The sequence below is a fragment of the Pongo pygmaeus genome, chromosome 15, assembly GCF_028885625.2.
Source record: "Pongo pygmaeus isolate AG05252 chromosome 15, NHGRI_mPonPyg2-v2.0_pri, whole genome shotgun sequence".
Lineage (NCBI taxonomy): Eukaryota > Metazoa > Chordata > Mammalia > Primates > Hominidae > Pongo > Pongo pygmaeus.
In genome coordinates, this window is record NC_072388.2 from 92129770 (window position 1) to 92152583 (window position 22814).

General features: G+C 51.9%; 1 protein-coding gene across 1 annotated transcript in view; it reads right to left on the reverse strand.

Annotated features, from left to right (window-relative positions):
• ITPK1 (inositol-tetrakisphosphate 1-kinase) overlaps positions 1 to 22814 on the reverse strand; it is a 179510-nt gene that overhangs the window by 155201 nt on the left and 1495 nt on the right. The window lies entirely within an intron of this gene.

The following is a 22814-nucleotide window of genomic DNA, read 5'->3' on the forward strand; positions in this document are numbered from 1 at the left end:
CCAGGACTGACAATACCTGGGTCAGTAGAGCTGGGCACACAGCGGACACTTAGAAAAGCTTTCTGAGTGACGGCAGTTGTTTCTTATGAACCCGACTTCTCCACCCCTCCCCATGCCCAGCCCAGCACCAGCTGGGCACCTGCCAGGTACTAATTCAGGAAAGGTCTATGGGCTGCTGGCCAGTGCGCAGGCCCGCATCACACACTCTGTGTGCAGACATGTTCCCAGGGCTTGACCCTCCCTGTATCCAGGCCCTTTGCAATCACTTTGCCACCTCCGCCAAGGGGTAAAGTTGATTTTCTTACCCCTTGAATGTTAGCTGGCCTTGGGTCTTGTTTTGGCCAACAAACTATAGAGACACAAACCGGCCTCCAGAGGCCTTGGAAACATCCACTGTTAGTGTCAGGAACAAGCCCAGCAGCCTGAGGAAAGCCAAGAAGGAGGCCAGGTCATGCCCAGCGCCTTCGGTTAGCCAAAGGCCAAGCCCCAGGGCAGAGACCCCTTACCAGACTGCAAGCTGACTGCACACACGCAAGGGATTCCCGGCAAGACCAGAGCTACGCAGCAAAGGCCACAGAACTGTGGGATGAAAAAATGCTTATTGCTTAAAGCCGGTAGTTTTTAGGATGGGTTGTTATGCAACAATAACTGATAAAAACTTTTACCTACACGTAATGGAATCAGAAAGGAAAGGAAGACATTTATATTCACAAAGATGTCCAATGCAGCTGTACCTACAACAGCAAGAAAATGGGAAAAACCGGCCAGGCGCGGTGACTCACGCCTGTAATCCCAGCATTTTGGAAGGCCAAGGTGGGGGATCACTTGGGTCAGAGGTTAGAGAACAGCCTGGCCAACATGGTGAAACCCTGTCTCTACTAAAAGTACAAAAATTAGCCGGGCATGGTGGCATGTGCCTGTAATCCCAACTACTCAGGAGGCTGAGGCAGGAGAATCACTTGAACCTGGGAGGCAGAGGTTGCAGTGAGCCAAGATTGCCGCCAATGCACTCCAGCCTGGGTGACAAGAGCAAAACTCCATCTCAAAAAAAGAAAATTAGCCAAGTGTGGGCTGGGCCAGGTGGCTCATGCATATAATCCCACCACTTTGAGAGGCCAAGGCAGGCAGATCACTTGAGGTCAGGAGTTTGAGACCAGCCTGGCCAACATGGTGAAACCCCGTCTCTACTAAAAATGCAAAAATTAATGGCCGAGTACGGTGGCTCACGCCTGTAATCCCAGCACTTTGGGAGGCCGAGATGTGCAGATCACAAGGTCAAGAGATCAAGACCATCCTGCCTAACACAATGAAACCCCGTCTCTACTAAAACTACAAAAAAAGTAGCCAGGTGTGGTGGCGGGCGCCTGTAGTCCCAGCTAAGGAAGGTTGAGGCAGGAAAATGGCGTGAACCCGGGAGGCGGAGCTTGCAGTGAGCCGAGATCACGCTGCCGCACTCCAACCTGGGAGACAGAGCGAGATTCCGTCTCAAAAAAAAAAACACACGAAAATTAGCTGGGCGTGGTGGTGGGCGCCTGTAACCCCAGCTACCTGAGAGGCTAAGGCACGAGAATTGCTTGAACCCAATTCTCAGGAGGCAGTGGTTGCAGTGAGCTGAGATCACGCCACTGCACTCCAGCATGGATGACAGAGCGAGATTCTATCTCAAAAAAAAAAAAAAAAAAAGGCCAGGTGCAGTGGCTCACGCTTGTAATCCCAGCACTTTGGGAGGCCGAGGCAGGCAGATCACAAGGTCGGGCTCAAGACCAACCTGGCCAATATGGTGAAACCCGGTCCCTACTAAAAATACAAAAATTTAGCCGGGCATGGTGGCACATGCCCGTAGTTCCAGCTACTCAGGAGGCTGAGGCAGGAGAATTGCTTGAACCCAGCAGGCGGAGGTTGCAGTGAGCCAAGATTACGCCACTGTACTCCAGCCTGGGAGACAGAGCAAGACTCCGTCTCAAAAAAAAAAAAAAAAAATTAGCCAAGTGTGGTAGCACATGCCTAAGGTCCCAGTTACTCAGGAGGCTGAAACAGGAGGCTTGCTTGAGCCCAGGAGTTCAAGGGGGCAGTAAGCTATGACTGCACCACTGCACTCCTGCCTGGGTAACAGAGCAAGACCGTGTCTCAAAAAAAAAAAAAAGATTACAGCGCAATAAATCACAAGCATAGACATTCAGTAGATCTATTCTGTAGTAATTTAAAATGATCACTGTCTATTGTACTTTTTTTTTAAGTCCTTAGCTTTTAAAGATCACATAAAGTTATTTCTTTTTTTTTTTTTTTTTTTGAGACAGAGTTTTGCTCTGTCGCCTAAGCTGGAGTGCAATGGCGTGATCTTAGCCCACTGCAACCTCTGCCTCCCGCGTTTAACCGAGTCTCGTGCCTCAGCCTCCCAAATAGCTGGGATTACAGTTGCGCACCACCGTGCCCAGCTAATTTTTGTATTTTTAGTAGAGACAGGGTTTCACCATATTGGCCAGGCTGGTCTTGCACTCCTGACCTCGGGTGATCTACCCACCTCAGCCTCCCAAAGTGCTGGGATTAAAGGCGTGAGTCACCATGCCTGGCCCCCCACACTAAAGTTGTTTTATATGAAATTATATGTTTGAGATTTGTTTGAGACTTGCTTTAAAACAATATGGGGTCCAGACATGGTGGCTCATGCTTAATTGTTAATCCCAGCACTTTGGGAGGCCAAGGCGGGCAGATAGCTTGAGCCCAGGAGTTCAAGACCAGCCTGGGCAACACGGCAAAACCCAGTCTCTATAAAATCTACAAATATTAGCTGGGCATGGTAGCGCGTGCCTGTAGTCCCAGCTATTTGGGATGCTGAGGCAGGAGGATCGTCTGAGTCCAGAAGATCGAAGCTGCAGTTAGCCATGATCACTCCACTGCACTCCAGCTTGGGCAGCAGAGTGAGACCCTGTCTTGAAAAACAATAGTAATAAAATGGGGCAGGCCTGGCAAGGTGGCTCATCCCTATAATCCCAGCATTTTGGGAGGCTGAAGTGGGAGGATCACTTGAGCCCAGGAGTTCCAGACCAGCCTAGATAACATAGTGAGACCTCATCTTTACAAAAAATATAAAAATTAGCCAGCCTCATGGTGTGCACCTGTAGTCCCAGCTACTCAGGAGGCTAAGGTGGGAGGATCAATCAAAAGCCCAAGAGGCTGAGGCTGGAGTAAGCCCAGGAGGTAAGCCCAGGAGTAAGCCGTGACTGCACCACTGCACTCCAGCCTGGATGACAGAGCAAGACCCTGTCTCAAATAATAATAATAATAATAATAGGGAAATAAATAAAACAAGAGCAGCCATAAGTTAATAATGGTTAACACTTGGTATTAAGGGGGAGGGAGATGCTTATTTTATTATAAGCATGTTTATGTATATGTATTATTTTCATAATAAAGCATTAAATTGAAAAAGGAAGTCTAAAGACTGTATAAACATGGAATTTGTTTACACTACAATGGGTGCAGAAAGAAATCAAAATGCTCCATATACAAGGATTTCAACTCTGTGAGTGTTAGATACAAAAAGGGAAGAGAATATACAAAAAGGAAATGGATGGAGGGTAGAGGGATGATTTGTCTCTTGAAATTTTTATTTCATGATGTTAAATTGTCTTAAGAGAGGACCAGGCTGGGCGCGGTGGCTCACACCTGTAATCCCAGAACTTAGGGACGCCTAGGAGGGCGGATCACAAGGTCAGGAGTTCAAGACCAGCCTGGCCAATATGGTAAAACCCTGTCTCTAATAAAAATACAAAAATTAGCCAGGCGTGGTGGCATGCACCTGTACTCCCAGCTACTCAGGAGGCTGAGGCAGGAGAATTGCTTGAACCCAGAAGGCAGAGGTTGCAGTGAGCCGAGATCACACCACTGCACTCCAGCCTGGGCGACAGAGCGAAAGTCCATCTCAAAAAAAAAAAAAAAAAAAAGAGAGAACAAAAATTCGGGAAAAGGATGACACCCTTTCATTTCCTTCAGCTGGGGCTCAACGTGAGTCAAGGGCTGGCTGGTGGGGGTCCCCTCCCAAAAGCATGTGGGACTTGGGGAGGGTAGATTTTGCTAGAAGCCACAGGAGGTAGCTAAGGAAATCCAGACTTGACTGGGCTGTGGAGAGGACCCTCACCAGCCCGCGGCAGGCCCCAGTTCCCTGCCCCAGCTGGCCTCAAGGCAGGGAAGAGTACCAGGTGAGAGGGTATCAACCAAGATCAGTCCTCCCTAGCATAAGAGTCCACACCAGCAGCCCCTCTCTTAGACCAGTTTTGAAATAAGAGATGAGGACCACCTCTAAAATGCATCTTTAGCCAGAAAAAAAAAAAAAAAAGTTTTGAAAAGAGCATAAATTGTAATCAGACTAGCCATTATCTGCTAGAAACCACCTCTATCAATTCAGTCTGCATCCCTTCTGATCCCCCAACCCACCCCAAAACTGGGCACAGATACCCCCATTTTCAGCTGAGGAAAGGGAGGTCCCCACCTGCCCAAGCTCAGCCACCTGCCCTGGGTGCCAGGCTGGGCTCAGAAGCCTGGAAGATGACTCAGGCCAGCATGCCTGATGGCCTCCTTCCTGGACAGCAACCGTCCTGGGGCCACATGCCCGGGGGGCAGGAGGTAGGGGACCAGCACATGCTGAATGAAGCCCCTCCCAGCCTAGCCCTGGGGGGACAGTGACTTGTGCCACACAACCTCTGCACTGCCAGGAGGGATGCCATGGACTAAACGTTTGTGTCCTCACAATATTCAGAGGTTGAAACCCTAATCCCCAGTGTGATGATACTAGGAGTTGGGGCCTCTGGGAGGTAATTAGGGTTAGGTAAGTCACAAGGGTGGGGTACCCAAGGTGCATTTAGTGCTCTCCTAGGAAGAGATCAGAGCATGCTGTCTCTCCTCCCGTTATGTCAGCACAGTGAGAGGGCAGCTGTTTGCAAGCCAAGTAGAGAGCCCTCACCAGAAGCCAAATCTACTGGCACGTTGATCTTGGACTTCCAGGCTCCGGACCTGTGAGAAATAAATGTCTGCAGTGTGTGATATTTGTTACAGCAGCCCAAGCTGACCCAGAGAAGGAGAAAGAAAGCACAAGCCCTGGGCAGGCCAAGAACTCCAAGAAATGACTGACAAGGGCTCTTTTTCGAGCCACGGGTTGTACTAGAACAGAAAAGTCAAGTTATATGCACATATTATTTTCCGAACACTGACGGTTCAAAGTCAATGTAGGTATAGAATCATCTACAAACTTTATTAAATGAAAATAAGTGAAGTGTGGGGGGGGGGCCGTCATGTGTGTGCCTGCACACATCTGTCTTCATACCTGTCTGCTTGTAAACAGCACATGTCCGAGAAAACACACAAGAAGGTGGCAACACGGCTGCCTCTGGGGACTAGGAGTTCAGTGTGATGGAGACTCACTTTGCACTATATGCCCTTGATATAATTTGGTTTTGGGGATTTTTTTTGTTTTAAACATAGGGTTTCGCCATGTTGCCTAGGCTGGCCTCAAACTCCTGAGCTCAAGCAATCCTCCCGTCTCAGCCTTCCAAGCAGCTGAGACTACAGGCATGCCACACTTAATATGATTTTTGATCATGTACAGTAGTACTTTTTTTTGGGGGGGGGGGAATAGGGCCTCACTCTGCTGTCCAGGCTGGATTACAGTGGCACAATCACTGCTCACTGCAGCCTCCCACTGATCCTCCTACCTCAGCCTCCCATGTAGCTGGGACCAGAGGCACGCATCACCATACCCTACTAATTTTTTTTTTTTTAAGAGATCTAGATCTCAAAACAAAAAAAAAAAGAAAAAGAGACCTGCATCTCACCATGTTGCCCACACTGGTCTTGAATTCCTGGGCGCAAGCGATCTTATTGCCTTGGCCTCCGCAAATGCTGGGATTACAGGCGTGAGCCACCATACCCAGCCAGTAGTACTTTTAAACAAAATTTTTTTTAGTGCTATTCACAAGTCAGTTATGACCTTCCCCAAGAAACTGCATGGCATTTCATGGGTCAACTCATCAACTTCTTGAACTTGGTTTCTGTTTCCACCAGCGAATAAACGGCAGCGACCCCTCCTCACAGTGTAACCTAACAGACCTAACTGAAGTGCTTCCCTGAGGTTTTCATTGTCCAACCTGACAGGTCCACCAGCCCCACCAGCTAAACCAGAAGCAATGGGTCCCAGACTCATTTCTAGAGCCTTTGAGCTGAGGGCCCTCAAATAGAGACCATGGTGCAGGGCCGCACAGCTCAGCGGCAGAGCAGGGGTCTGAGCGCTGGTCCCAGCTTCTGCAACCTTGTGCAGCACTGAAAGGCCCATGAAGCTACTTCAGGGCTGTCCACACGGCCACAACCAAGGCAGGGCAGAGCGGCTTCCCTTCCCGAGCTTCCCTCCAGCACTCCCATGCAGCCGCCTCTGAGAATTCTGGAACACCAAGCAGAAGCGCCCACAGCAGGTAAGCAGGCCTGGGGCAAGGGGCTCTGAGCAGGCCTTGCCCTCACCTGCCCCATTTGTTTCAGAAAGGAACCATAAGCGACGCATACTCTAACCAGGGCCTGTCACCCTGCACTTCTCCCAACCTCCAGCCCAGCCCCTTTGCCCGGGGCCATCAGAACTGGGGCCCTGATGTATGGAACATCCTGGGTTTGTGGCCACCAGCCACTCACCGTTCATTTCCTCTCCCCTTCCGGGTGGAAATAGTCCAGCATGTCCTCCCCGCAGTTCCACCAGGCCTGCTCAGCTGTGGGGGGGCCAGGGTCTGGCTTAGTACATTCGGAGCGGAGTGTCCTGGACAGGAGTGGCCCTCCCCAGACCAACACTCCCCTCCAGCTCCGACAACCCCCAGCCACTAGTTCACAGCTGCTCCAGGCTCTCAGAATTCCCAGGATCCAGCAGAAAGACACCTTCTCAACCCTCCCCAAGCAGGACAGGGTCAAACAGCAACAGGCTAATTGTGTTTACATAACACAAGATTGTTTAGCTCCAGAACACTTACTTCAGTGTCAAAACACCAAGGTTCTGCACAGCAACAGCGACAGTGGAGCAGGGAAGATGTCCTTCTCCAGGAACTCAGGCAGCATTTCCCAAGGCCCCGAAAAACCCCAGCCCACAAACAGGACATCAGCCCTCCAGTATGTCCACCCACCCAGCTGGCTGCTGGGCGCAGCCAGGACTCTCAGAATCTGCCCGTGTCGGGCTGGCCGTGGGCATAAGCCAGATTCAGGTTTAACTGAGGCACACGGTGGGATCCAGGAAGCCGCTTCGGGGCTGCCCATTGAGCCACAGCCACAGGGAGGCCCCAAGCAGCCTCCCTTCCGGAGCTTCCCATCAGCACTCCCACCCAGCCGCCTCCGAGAATTCTGGAACCCCAAGCAGAGGTGCCCAGCAGGGGGTAGGCCAGCCTGGGGCCTACCTTGTGGGGGTAGGTACTCTCCACTCCCTTCTTGGGAACAACGTCCTAGGCCAGGACTCCGTGTGGGAACCCTCAGGCCCCATCCAGGTCTTTGCAAGCCGGGTCCAGAGCTGGAAGCTGAGGGAGAGCAGCCCCCAGCCTCACTCTGGCCAGCCACTGAAGCCCAGACCCAGGGAGCACGTCCACCCCCACCTCAGCTGCCAAACATCCCTCCCCTGCCTCTGGGGAACAGTCCCCCCGCAGCATCCTTTTGGGGATCCACCCTGCCCACACTCAGGCCTTGTAGAAGGGAATGAGGCGCTGCATTCCCCAGCCCCAGAGACTGGTTCAGAGACAGGCGTGTGGCCCAGGCTGACAAATCAGAGGACACCAGAAGGAATCCCCGTCCCTGTGGACCTGGAGCGTGAGGGATGGGGGACCCTGGAGCCAACCCAACCAGCTCTGAATCTCAGCTCTGCCCCTACCAGCTGTGTGACCCCAGGCAAGTTACTTAGCCCTTCTGTGAGAAACAGGAATGCTAAAACCACCATCCTCCCAGGGCTGTAATGCAGATCGAATGAGATCACACACCTAAGGAACGCCACAGTGCCTGGCTGAGAATAAGGATTGAGGGTGAGGACTCGCCTTGCACCACATGGGCCTGAGAATGAAGCCAACGTAAAAGAGACCAGGGAAGCAGGGAGGGGGCCGGGGGGAAAAAGGAGGGAGAGAGAGGGAGAGAGACAAAGAGAGAGAGAGACAGACAGACAGACAGACCAGGCCCTATTGGACTGTCGCCTGAGTCTACCTACACCTGAATGCCAGAATGCCCCAAGGATTTGACTCAGGAACCAATATATCCCCTTTGTTACCGAACCCGCTCAGCACTGAGGCTCCTGTCAGAACCCACCCACCCCTGTGACTCTAGGAATCAGCCATACAATCGACTTACTGCTCAGATCATTAGCTGACGAGACCCCAATGACTCGCCACATCTGTTGGTTAATTGAGAGTGAGAGGACTGGAGCACACAGCAATGGAAACAGATTTGCAGCCATGTGGCCCACTGCACAGGTCTCACTGTCCAGGGGGTCCCAGCCTGAAGCACATGCAGAAGCACTCACAGAACTGCCCACGTCCCAGATGGCTGCGTCAGGGAAGGGGCACCCACTCACTCCCCCATCCTTCCCAGGAGAGCATCCCAAATCCAAAGAATTGGTTCCTGTCACATTCCCAGAAAGGTTAGGAGAGACCACAGGGCCTAACAACAAAAATAACTCATCCTGGCCAAGGATGGGGTCGACCAATGATGGCCCAGAACAGAACACACCCTCGCCTCTTCACACTCCTAGAGGTTCCCTGGAGGCCACAGGTGTACTTCTGGGCTGCGAAGCTGTCAGCCCAAAGCTCTACATGTGTGACCCTGCAAAGCCAGCCACTCTGAGCTGCAAACCCTTATATGCAAAGGCCTCTTCTGGCTCAAAGGTTTTCAAAAGTTACTCCTCTAAGATCGTGAATCTCTGTACCTCTGGATTCTGTGGAGGTTTACTCTGACACAGATGAGTAAGGGGCCACTTTCCCCCTTCTGCCTTCCAGAGATGGCGTCTGCCCTGCACAGAAGGGAAGTTTGCATGTGCTGATGCCCTCCTATGCATGAGCACAAAGTCACCTCTTACTGACAAGGAGATTAAGGCCCAGAGAGGAGCTGAAACACACCCACAGTCATCCACCTAAGTAAGAAGCCGAGGCCGGGCACGGTGGTTCATGCCTGTAATGCCAGCACTTTGGGAAGCCAAGCCAGGTGGATCATTTGAGGTCAGGAGTTCAAGACCAGCCTGGCCAATGTGGCGAAACCCCATCTCTACTGAAAATACAAAAAATTAGCTGTGCGTGGAGGCGTGCGCTTGTGACTCCAGCTACTTGGAAGGCTGAGGCAGGAGAATCGCTTGAATCCAGGAGGCGGAGGTTGCAGTGACCTGAGATCACGCCACTGCGCAAACTGATGTTTAAACCCCACCCCCAGGGTGATCAGCTATGAAATCCTGGGAAGGTCACTTACCCTCTCTGAGCCTCGGTCTCCACATATGGACTGACAGCTTCAAAGAGCCACATGTTAGCGCTCAGCACCATGTCAGGCATGAAGCTAGAGCTCCAGAGACAGGAGCCACTGCTGTTTCTGGAGCTAACTGTCCTTATACCACTTAACAATGCAGGGCAGGGTGATTCTGCAGGCTTACGTGCATTTCCGGAGGAAGATTCCCCTGCCCCCAACCCTCCACACTACAGGCACCTCTGTCAGCTCCCCCAAAAGAACGAGGCACATTCCTCACCAGGAGGGCTCCTCCTGATATGTAGACAAAGGTCAGAAGCTGGGGCCTGGACTGGCCTCTCCACAGCTTCAGGTATCCCCAGAGCAGCGAGAAGATGGGGCACCCGAATCTCCGCAAGCAAAGGCCACAGCTTGGCTGCGCCCAGGTCAAAGTGATAAAAAGGGTGCTTGGGAGCTGACTGTGCAGGAAGCAAAACCTTTCTCCAACACGATCCCAATGCCACTGGACACATCTTCCTACACGATCCCAATGCCACTGGACACACCTTCCTACACGATCCCAATGCCACTGGACACACCTTCCTACACGATCCCAATGCCACTGGACACACCTTCCTACACGATCCCAATGCCACTGGACACACCTTCCTACACGGTCCCAATGCCACTGGACACACCTTCCTGCAGGGAGGCGGCAAAGGCCTCTGGTGGCAAGGCCATAATTCCTTTTCTTTTCAAGGATCCCATGACGAATGTTAGGACTTTAAAATCTTAAAGAAAATAGGCTGGGCTGGGCGCGGTGGCTCATACCTGTAATCCCAACTCTTCGGGAGGCTGAGGTGGATGGATCACCTGAGGTCAGGAGTTCAAAAACAGCCTGGCCAACATGGCGAAACCCTGTCTCTGCTAAAACTACAAAAATTAGCCGGGCGTGTTGGCACACACCTGTAATCCGAGCTACTTGGGAGGCTGAGGTCCGAGAATCACTTAAACCTGGGAGGTGGAGGTTGCAGTGAGCCAAGATCACACCACTGCACTCCAACCTGGATGACAGAGCGAGACTAACAAAAAAGAAAAAGAAAATAGGCTGGCTAGGCACAGTGGCTCAAGCCTATAATCCCAACACTTTGGGAGGCTGAGACGGGCGATCGATCAAGCTCAGGAGTTACAGACCAGCCTGGCCAACACTGTGAAACCCTGTCTCTACAACAACGGCAAAAAAGACAGAAAGAAGTCCGGGAGTGGTGGCTCACGCCTGTCATCCCAGCACTTTGGGAGGCCGAGGAGGGCGGATCATAAGGTCAAGAGATCGAGACCATCCTGGCCAATATGGTGAAACCCCATCTCTACTAAAAATACAAAAATTAGCTGGGTGTGGTGGCACACGCCTGTAGTCCCAGCTACTCGGGAGGCTGAGGCAGAAGAATCGCTTGAACCTGGGAAGTAGAGGTTGCAGTGAGCCAAAATCATGCCACTGTACTCCAGCCTGGCAACAGAGAAAGACTCTGTCTCAACAACAAAAAAAGACAGAAAAAAAAAGCTTTAGTATCAGACAGGCCAGGTTCCAATCTAAGCTGCCCCACCTGCTAGCTCTATAACTACTTGGGGCTAACTCTGCATGTTCTTTGTTTTGTTTTTTGTTTTTTTTTTTTGAGACAGACTCTTGTTCTGTCACCCAGGCTGGAGTGCAGTGGTGTGATCTCAGCTCACTGCAATCTCCGCCTCCTGGGTTCAAGCAATTCTCCTGCCTCAGCCTCCTGGGTAGCTGGGATTACAGGTGCGTGCCACCATGCCCAGCTAATTTTTTGTATTTTTAGTAAAAATAGAGTTTCACCATGTTGGCCAAGCTGATCTTGAACTCCTGACCTCAGGTGATCCACCTGCCTCAGCCTCCCAAAGTGCTCGGATTACAGGCATGAGCCACCGCGCCTGACCTGCATGTTCTTTCTGAGCCTTCATTTCCATATCTGTAAGACGGGTGGGGGTGCAGAGTGAAGAGGAAATTTCACCCAGACAGAAGCCAACAGTTCCACATCACTCTATTCCTCACAGAGAAAGAAACCCATGAGCTGCGTGCAGTAGCACACTTGTAGTCCCAGCTACTCAAGAGGCCAAGGCGGGGAGGATCGCTTGAACACAGGAGTTGGAGACCAGCCTGGGCAATATAGTAAGACCCTATCTCTTAAAAAAAAGAAAAAAGAAAAATAGGGCCGGGCATGGTGGCTCACGCCTGTAATCCCAGCACTTTGGGAGGCTGAGGCGGGCAGATCACGAGTTCAAGACCAGCCTGACCAACATAGTGAAACCCTGTCTCTACTAAAAATACAAAAATTAGCCGGGCGTGGTGGCGCAAGCTTGTAATCCCAGCTACTCAGGAGGCTGAGGCAGGAGAATTGCTTGAATCCGGGAGGCGGAGGTTGCAGTGAGATCGCGCCACTGCACTCCAGCCTGGGCAACAGAGCAAGACTCCGTCTCCGTCCCAAAAAAAAGAAGAAGAAGAAGAAACTCACGAGCCCAGAACTCTGAGAGGTACGTGACTCAGCACACTGTGGGCAAGAGCTCTCAGTGGCGAGACAACTGCCCTGAAGCTCTCTCTAAGACTGACCCTGGGGCTCCAGGAGACTGTGGTGCTCACTGCTGTATCAATCCCCAGAACCCAGGAGTGCCCAGCATGCAGCAGGCACTCAGTAAGTATGTGGCATGTAAGTGCATAAAGGAATGAATGGGATGTTTTTTAAAAAGAAGATGACACGGCCCACCCCAGATTCATTCCAGGGCAGGGGGAGGCCTGGGAACCTGCACTAGGACAAGTACCCCAGGGTGGAGACCGGATGTTTCCTCACCTCCGCAGCCCAGCCCTTGACTGTTGGATGGAAACACGGTGTGAGGCAGAAATGAAAGTGAAACTGCCACAGGAGTGTTCTCTCTGCACCCATCTACTATGCCCCGCCCTGCCCAGGAAGCAGCAAGCTGACCACTGGAGGATCCCCCAGAAAAAGATGGGTGGCAGCTCCCAGCAGAGATGTGTCAGAGGCCCCAGGCCCTGCCTTGGGCGGGTAGGAGAGCACGTGAGGTGGCCTCTTGGGTGGAGGGGGAATCCTATCATTTGGCCCTAGGGCGGGAGCACTACACCCACCTTACAGTTGGGAGGGCGGAGGCTCAGGACAAGTCTCATGCTCCAATTTCACTGCCATCTCCACCATGCACTATCCTCCTGGGCCCAACAACTGCACACAAAGGATGCTCAGAAAAGAAACCCTTGAGGCTGGGCGCGGTGGCTCACACTTGTAATCCCAGCATTTTGTGAGGCCAAGTTGAGCAGATCACCTGAGGTAAGGAGTTCAAGACTAGCCTGGCCAACACGGTGAAACCCCGTCTCCACTAAAACTACAAAAATTCGCTGGGTGTGATGGCGGGTGCCTGTAATCCTAGCTACTGGGGAGGCTGAGGTGGAGGCTGCAGTGAACTAAGATCACACCTTGCACTCCGGCCTGGGTGACAATAGCGAAACTCCATCTCAAAAAAAAAAAAAAAAGAACAGAACTCCTTGATTTTCCTGACACTGGATACCACACCAATCGACGGCAGCTGGATGCTGTGTTGAAGACAAAGGCAACCTGGCGGAGTGGAAACAGCATGGTTTCAGGAGTCACCCATCCCTGAGGGTGAATCCAAGCTGTGCCGCTCACAGCACCTGGCCTCTCCCTGAGTCTCAGGGTTATCATCTAGCAAATGGAGACCCCTCACCCATCCTGGAGGGTAGTTATCCCATCTGCAATAGTGCCTGATCCGCATGGTAGGTTCTCAGGATCCTCTGAGATCTGGCATGAGCCATGAATGTACAAGGGTGCAGAGAGGAAGCAACACAGCCCTGCCAAAGCACAGCAGGCCACATGAACAAGCCTAGAGTCCCAGTTTCTGGCTTGGGCTCCAAGAGCGCCCAGAGTGACCCTGGGCCAATAAGAATGGTTGCTGAGGAGTCCATGGGTTTGCAGCGTAAACTGCCGAGGAAAACGCCACAAGTGTCTATCTGGCCAGGTCGGTCCCAGGAATGAGTCTCTTGTGCAAAACTAGCTCCTTTCTATACACTCTGGGCAAACCAGCAGCTAGAGGCAAGAAATCTGAAAAGGCTTCTTTTGAGAAGGAATTTCACAAAAGGTAGCAACAGCAGGTAGAACTGGGCTGGGCTGACGACCTGGTGCCCCTGCCACGTCTCCCTCCTGCATGAGGGGGCTCCAGTGAGGCCTCAGGTGAACGGTGCTAGACTGGAGATTCCCACAGTGAGCTCAGGGTACAGAGACCCAGGAGCCAGCCTGGGAACCTCCGGCTCCAGCACACCTCCTGGAGGGGCCCTGCCCCGGAGAAGTCTGAAACACACTGCTTCAGCCTTGGCTAACACGGTGCTTCCCCACACCAGACAATTTTGGGGTAAGGTCTTGTGAGACACTTCATGAAATGACAGTGAGTAGTTTCCCATAAAAATCATCAGGGTACTTCACAAGGAGCTCCCCAGCCCCTTTCCCAGGAGAATCTTCATCTTACAAGGAAGGGAGACTTCAGGATGTGTACTTCTCTCTTCTTGCCAGTGCCCCTGGAGCTTTTTTTTTTTTTTTTTTTTTTTTGGAGAGGGAGTCTTGCTCTCTCACCAGGCTGGAGTGCAGTGACGCAATCTCGGCTCACTGCAACATCCACCTCCCGGGTTCAAGTGTTTCTCCTGCCTCAGCCTCCCGAGCAGCTGGGATTACAGATGCCAGTCACCACACCCAGCTGATTTTGTGTATTTTTAGTAGAGACTGGGTTTCGCCACGTTGGCCAAGCTGGTCTTGAACTCCTGACCTCAGGTGATCCGCCCGCCTCAGCCTCCCAAAGTGCTGGGATTATAGGCGTGAGCCACCGCGCCCATCCCCTGGTGCCTCTTTTGTTGGGCAAGTTTGGCAAACAAGTAACTTGGAGGAAGATCGATGACTGCCAAAGAGCACACACGTCAGGCGCGGCTTCCCTCTGCTCCCTTGGGCACCTGAGGCCTAACTTGATCCTTGAGAAAGGTCAGCTGACCCACCCACTCCCACCCCACCCACCACCACCCCATCCACCACCACCCCACAGCCCAGAGCAGCTCATTTCCTGAACACAAAGGCTGAACTGAACCAGACCTGTGGGGAGCATTTTGTCTTCCTATCCCTGGATCCGAGGGCATAATTGCAGCCTCCCTTGGATGGGAGGAAGGTCACACTGTCAGGAAACAAGGCTCTAGAAGGACACCCCGACGCCTCCTTGAACCACTCTGTCTAAGGTGGAAACCGGCCTCAGTTCTGCCCAGAGCTGCCTGCCCTCCAATCCACATGGAACCCAGGGCTTATGGCAGAGGCTTATAAGGCTTATGGTAGAGGCCAGGGTGTGTGGCCTCTACACAGTGGACATCGTCCACCCTGTGGGTCCTTTAGCTCCTGGAGAGAGCTCTAGGCCCCTCTTGCTGAATGTCGCCTCCTCAGAGAGGCCTTCTCTGACCACAGAGTGCTAAAGTGGCTGCAGCCACTGCGCCATAGTTCTCTCCTGTTTGCAGGTTTCCTGGTTCTAGTCACACTTTGCAGCATTTCCAGTGCATCTGAGAGCTGGTTTGCCTTCACCTCCCGCAGGTGTATATGCCGGCAAGGACCAGCACCCAGCACAGGCCTGGCCAGGGCAGGTGCTCAGGACTTGCCCACAAGCCCCTCCAGAACCTGGGACTTACCACCTAACTCCCTCCCCATCTCCCCCACCCCTGGGGTTTCCTTCCTGGCCCAGAGCATTCCAGAGTCACAAGTGGCTTTGGCTGAGCCATAGGGACATGAAAAAGGCTTCCAAAAACCACCAGGCAGTTATTGATCCACTAACATACTTTTTTTTTTTTTTTTTGAAAGAGTCCAGCTCTGTCACCCAGGCTGGAGTGCAATGGTACAATCTCAGCTCACTGCAATCTCCACCTCCTGAGCTCAAGCAATTCACCTGCCTCAGCCTCCCAAGTAGCTGGGATAACAAGCACCTGCCACCATGCCCTGCTAATTTTTGTATTTTTAGTAGAGATGGGTATTCACCATGTTGCCCAGACTGGTCTTGAACTCCTGACCTCAAGCAATCTGCCCGCCTCGGCCTCCCAAAGTGCTGGGATTACAGGTGTAAGCCATCACACCCAGCCACTAACAGATTCTTTTTTGAGCTCCTATGTGCACTGGAATAGGCAATGGGGTTTCAGCAGTAAATAAAGCTGCCAAAATCTCTACCTTCATGGAACCAACTACTTAAAAACAAGACAGACTTAAAATAAGCAGGACAATGAGCAAGTCAGAGAGAAAGAACAGGCCCAGTGGTGGGGGCCTAAGTATCAGTGAAGATTCTGATGGCATGAGAGGTTCGGAACGAAGACATCTCCCTGAAGCTGTCTGGGAGGGCCTTTGGCCTGTGGGTCCCGATTCACCCTCTGGGGCAGCTGAGTCTGCAGGTGGCCTCTGCCACAGGTGTGCCCTGGAACACTATGAGCAATTAACAGGGTGGGGTACCCAGCACTCCCAGCACTCAAGGGCCTGGAGAGGTGGGGGTATGCGGAGGGGGGTCCGGAGTCCAGGACTCCCTTGTGAGAGTGATTCTCGACGCTCCACGGCTCCACAGGATCTCTGACATGACTCTCAGATCCACCCCACCGAACCCTAAAAATGGCTGTAGGAGCACTCCCAGGGGCCATCCGGAGGATGGGCCTACAGAAACCAGCCCATGAGGCTCTGCTGGGGAGATGCAGGCCACAAGGGCAGCTGCTTTCTGAGCAGGCTTGGAGCAGCAAGACGAAGCCCCAGAAAGACTCAAACGGCCCCCACAGGTATGGCCTGGCCACTCTAATACACACCATGGGCCGCAGCTGGGAGGAAGGGCCTGTTCACAAGGAGGCTTTGGCCAGTGGTGAGCGGGGAGCACTCGGCTTGGAGTGAGGCAAGTTCCCCTCCCATATTTCCACTGTGTGACCACGGGCCAGCTCTCGGGAGTCCCACACCCTCTCCAGAGCAAGGCCACACACACCTGGACTGGCTTCCCAAGGGCCACCAGAATGGGAGAGGCTGGGCTGGGCCCAATTCATGCAGGATGGGGAAGGTGTTTCAGACAGTGACTTTGCGAGGGAAAGAAGGAGGTGCACAGCTCCTGAATGCTTTGCTTCCTAAAATGAATGTTACTTTTTAAAAGGGAAGTGCCATAGTATTCTCTCAAATGTAGCTTTCCAGCTGAATTCAAAATGAGTGGGAACTGAAACCCTATTTACATCCAACTGTTGAGGAACTGTGCTCATGGGGCACTTGACTAGGTATTTACTGAATGTCCCAAACCTGCTAAACCATATGGGAGAAATAACCGGTAAAGGCAGGATGGCCCGGTGGTTAGAAACATTGGCGCCCACCCTGCCATGCAGGTGCACCCAGCTCTTCTGGACGCCTGCAGTCAGCCCCCAACAACCTAAACTCCTCAATCTCACTATCTCACTAAGCAAAATACGAATCCAGAGGACCATCTCACCCACAGATTTGTCCCGGCCCTGAGCACAGAAGGGTGTGCAGCACAGGCTCTCCCATTCACTGTCATCGGGACTGACGTAGTGAAATTTCTTTGTGAGCAGTTTCAGAACATGTATGAAAAAGCTGGGCATAGTGGCTCACACCTGTAATCCCAGCACTTTGGGAGGCCGAGGTGGGCAGATCAATTGAGGCCAGGAGTTCGAAACCAACCTGGCCAAGATGGCGAAACCCAGTCTCTACTAAAAATACAAAAATTAGCCGGGCGTGGTGGTGCACGACTGTAGTTCCAGCTACTCGGGAGGCTAAGACAGGAGAATCACTTGAACCCAGGAGGCAGAGGTTGCAGTGAGCCAAGATGGTGCCACTGCACTCCAGTCTGGGCGACAGAGGGACACTCTGTCTCACACATACACACAAAAAGTATGAAAAAGTAAAATGCCTGTGCCCTCTGACCCAGCCCTCCTCATCTAGCAAGGTATACCCAGGCAAGGAGACGGGGTATTGTCATGCTGCCCATACCAGCAGAAACCAACACCAGGGGAAGAAACATGTTCCATCCTTTTAAGAACTGGACCACACAGCTGTTTTAAAAAAAAGAGGCAATGATACAAAACTTTCTCCAAATGAAGCAGCGATGTGGAGTTTCTCCAAGACACACAGTCCCATGCAATGTGCAAGAGCACAACAGTAACACATATGGAGAGACACACACGTGCACGCGCCCCTGTGTGTGCATAAACACCTATAGAGACAGACTGCCCCAGGGAACTGGAACTCAGCAATGAGAAGCGAACGGGGCTGATGTTTCATTGTATACTTTAAGTCCTCTGAATTTTTTTTAATATGTGCATGTCTTAAATATTCAAAAAGATACAGAAAACAATAAATGTTAGCTAGTAATAGTAACAAGATTACTAGTGGAGACTTGGCATTTTCAGGAAATCCAGAACAAACTCTTCTCAATCTCCAAACTTAAAAAAATACAAGTAGCATCTTAACATAAATTTCTCAGCTTCCCCATCCATAAAATAGGTGGGGACAGCACCTCCGCCTCCTGGAGGACTGTAATATTCAGATGGGCCATGTGCTGAAGGAGAACAGAACCCCACTGTGTGCTGAAAGGCCACCAGGCAAGCCTGGGCCCCCTCCTTAGCTATGCCCACTGAACGGTTTCAAATCCGCAAACCCACATCCCTGCAAGATGATCAGTTCAGCCATCATGGCCTTCAGGGTGACTTGCAAACTGCCAGAACCGAGAACACTAAATCTACAAAGGCCAAAGGTCCCTGAATAGAGAGGCATCCGTGGGCAGAGACCCACACACTCACTCCACAGGGACGATGACAGCAGCGGCCGCCGCCACTGACAGAACTCCAGGCACTATCCTGGACCCTTTAGCAAATTCCCTCATTTGATGCTCGCAACCCTAAGCTAAATTATTACCCTCACAGATGAGGAAAGTGAGGCACAGAGGGGTAGAGAATGTGTCAAGGGTCACAAGGCACATGGGCAGTCAGTCGTGGAGCCAGGCCTGAAACCAAGGCAGTCCCTTCAATAGACAATCCATGTGCACACGGACGCTTCCTCCCATGTGAAGTTCTGTTTGCTCCCCAGGAGGCTGGTAGAAAGTGTTCATTTGCAAGGCTGGGTTATGAATACTCCCTGTGCACTGCTGCAAAGGAAACCTAAGTCAGCACCTCCTCCCACCTCTGCACCCCCGAAATGGTGGCAAATCCAGACATTAAAACAAATAAAAAATACCCACCCACAGACCGGCATCACTTAATCCTGGAAAAGATCCTCCTTCCTCCCCCCAGAGTATCTCCCGAAAGAATTCCAGACCAGAATGCTAAGCCATCCCTGCAGAAAAGGACCTTGGAGATGGCCCTATTTTAAAGGAACAAATGTAGGGCCCAAGGGGAAGGGACAGGCCCGGTGGCATGCTACACTCTCACTGGCACGCCTCCCAAGCCAGTTTATTGTTGACACCAAACTCCCAGACCCGTGAGAGCAGACGCAGGCCTGGGCTACCTACCAAGGGTGCTCATAAACGTGAACATTAATGAACTCCTCAGTCCCTTCTAAGGTATTGGGACAAAAGGGTCCCTGGTGGGATACCAAGGTCTGAGATTGCTCCAGAAACACGTTTCTTGCAAGCCGAGTCAGCCCAGCTGGCCTCCAAGTCTCTGGAGGATGAGAAACTCACGGACATTCTTGTGCTTCTGTAGCCTCCTGGAAGCCCCAGCCTAACCTGGGCAAATAAACAAGGGAAGCCACATTCTCAGCGCAAAGGCCTCAGGAGTGGACTCAAGAAAGCCCTCTAACTGGCTGTGCAGGTCCTGTAGACTCCCAGAGCCTCTGTTTCCTCATCCCTCCATCCCAACGAGGGATGTCCTCATCCCTCATTCCTCATCCCTCCATCCCTCATCCCTCCATCCCTCATCCCTCCATCCCTCATCCCTCCATCCCTGGGCTGCTGGAAGGATTAAATGAGATGAGGTCCCTGGAAGCACTTCATTAAAAGTCAGCAATTATTACAGTAAAGACAGATGAGGTTCACCCAAATTTTATATGGAAAGCTTCACCAAGTCATGTGCCTCTTCCGCCCCCACCTCCTGCAACGTAGGTTCAGCCACAGAAAGAATGGAACAGAGAGGAGAAGCTGGAGGAGAGGAGGAGGCACAGAAAACATGAGCTGAGGAAACTGGGGCCAGCCAGCATTCCCCAGTGAGGCACTGTACAGAACTACAAAATTAAAAATTAAATTAATATCACCCAGTATTTCCAACTAACAGCTTTAATTTCTTCACTCCCCCTCTGAAGCCCCTTCTGAGCATCTAGAAAAAGCCACAAAGGCTGTAATCCCAGCACTCTGGGAGGGCAAGGCAGGCGGATCACCTGAGGTCAGGAGTTCGAGACCAGCCTGGACAACATGGTAAAACTCCATCTCCACTAAAAATACAAAAATTAGCCAGGCGTGGCGGCGCGTGCCTGTAATCCCAGCTCCTCAGGAGGCTGAGGCAGGAGAATAGCTTAAACCTAGGAGGCGGAGGTTGCAGTGAGCCGAGATTGCGCCACTGCACTCCAGGCTGGGCGACAAAGCGAGACTCCACCTCAAAAAAAAAAAAAAAAAAGCCACAAAGAGGGGGTGGTGTGGGAGACTTACAAGGTTGCTCCTGGGCTAGGGAAGGCAGGTGGGAGGGGTACAAGAGAACACAACCAGAGCCGTGTCCCCAGAGAAAGGGGAAGAAGCAGGATGGCAACAGGAACAAACAGTACCACTGACAAACAAGCGGATTCAAAGGCCCATCTGCTGGCTAGCAGAGCCCCATCCTATCAGAGTGCACACCTGAAAAGGCTGGCGCCTGTCCCTACCTACGGCAGGTGGGGCACTTCCCATGAAGTGGCTCTAACCACCACCCACTGTTGCCACCAACGTGCACTACCCCCCAAACCCTCCCCCCAAGACAAAGGTTACACTTGCAGAGGGGCTCAGCTTTGCAAGGAATGTGTCCTGGGGGCTAAATAGCAGCCACCAGACCTCTGGAAAGATAATGAGGGGGACTGCCTTATTGTCGGAGATGCCCAATCAGAAAGGCAAGTCTCAAGGTAGCCAGGTTGGACCCATTCTAGAAGTTAAAGGAAAAGACCAAGAGTCCGGAACCTGCCCCCTCTCTTGATGGGTTTCCCCATCTGTAAGACAAAGGGGCTAGATGAGATGATGGCCAACATCTCTTCCTGCTCTGAGATCAGATTTTTACAAGGCCGGACAGTCAGCTAAACAACCCACCTCGGGTCGGACCATTCGGGTCATTCTTTGCCCAAACATTAAGAGCAGGGCCATTTTTTTTTTTTTTTTTTGAGATGGAGTCTCGCTCTGTCACCCAGGCTAGAGTGCAGTGGCACGATCTCAACTTACTGCAACCTCCGCCTCCCGGGTTCAAGTGATTCTCCCGCCTCAGCCTCCTGAGTAGCTGGGACTACAGGCGCCTGCCATCATGCCTGGCTAATTTTTGTATTTTTAGTAGAGATGGGGTTTCACCATTTTAGCCAGGATGGTCTCGATCTCCTGACCTCGTGACCCACCCACCTTGGACTCCCAAAGTGCTGGGATTACAGACAGGAGACACGGCACCCAGCCCAGAGCAGGGCCATTTTCAAATACCTTTAGACTTTGTCATTAGGGAATTCATAGACAATTCATCACCCGTCGTCAATACAGAAGCCCTGCACCCCCAGATTCTGAATGTGGAAAACATGATAATGTCCTTTGCACTGTCTCTCAGCCACTGAAGTCTCATTGGCCCTCACACCAACCAAAACAACCTCACGGGGCTCCCTGGTCACTGGCTCAACAGTTGCAGCATTTTGCAGCCAGTATAGAAATGTGGCCACCAGGGGGCACTGCCCTGAAAGTAATAAAGAAGAAACGGAAAAACTCTTTTTGGTGTTTTCTTTTCCTTCTTAGGCTTAAGTGACAAAATATCTAAAGCTTCCCTAGTGAAAACACAAAGTGGGCTTCCTCGGGTTCTAGAATGGCCCTGATGCCTTCTGCCTTCTTTGAAGCCAATATTTTGGCCAAAGGAAGGCAACTAGACTTTGAAGACAACAACCCTTTCAGAGAAATTAATGCTCTACTCCCCAGAACGTTGATAGCATAGCTTGCCCTGAACCTGCCACCCTTTTAAAGGAAGAATGTCTACAAGGTCAAGCCAATCTGCAGGTCCAGCACGAGGACCTAGTTGTGAGTCTTGGCGAAGAATATTTTGCTAGAGCCTCCTAATTACCAAGCAAAACAAGCCAACCCAATGACAAGCCTCAAGCTTGAGTTGCAGACACAAGATGACATAAATACAGACAGCAGTACAAAGGGTGCGAGGTATTCGCTGGGATTTCCCAAGTCTTATATGACTGCAGGGGGAGCTCCGGTGCCTTACATCAGAACTGGACTTCGAGAACATGCCAAAGGGGCTGCTCCAAATTTCTTCAGTGTCTTAGAATGCCCTTCCCACAAGTGAGTGTATCCGCGGTACAATGTTCAAGTACCGTTTTGTAATGTTCCAAGGGTTCTAAGACTCATTTGCAAAGCTCTGGCTTCGAGCTCCTCCTGATTTCTTCATGAATTGCTGGGGCCACTCTGCATGCCCTAATGATCATGAAGAGCCTGTCTTCTAGGGAAACCGGCCTGGGAGAAGGAAGGCAACCCCATCCCCAGACCAAGGGATAAAGAACCAGGCACTATCCTGTACAAGCTGTGCCCCTCTGGCTGCAGGAAGAGCGCCTGAGGGGCTTGCACGGGGCAAAGGAGCAGCAGGCCCTTGGGACAGGCATCAGGCACACAGAGGTGCTGCCAGGCTCACCTGCGCATGCCAGCTCAGACCAGCCACGGGCCCCCAGGAGCACCAGGGGATACGGAAACCCAACTGTTCAATTCTCCAAGATGTGTGGGGCCCCCACAGGGACAAAAATGCAAGTAGAGCCCATTTTCAAAAATCAATCTAACAAGCTGCATCACAAAAGGTTTCCACCTGGAGTTTGCAAAAGGCTTTCAGAGCTAGATTCTCTTACGCTTGCATTGAGAAAAGGGCTTAACTGCTTCTTAGAGGCAAAGCTACAGTTGTGGAGCAAGGGAAGGCCTACCTGACCCAAGACTCAGTAGTTCTGTAATTTATTAAGAACGTGATCTGTTAAACACCGGAGACTCCGCCAAGGAGCACCAGCATGGTGGGAGCAGGGGCACACAGCCCAGATGGCAGAAGGCCACTCCACACCACGGGCATTTACCCAGCACTTTCTACGCATCAGCCACTCCCTAGCTGCGGGACCCCAAGT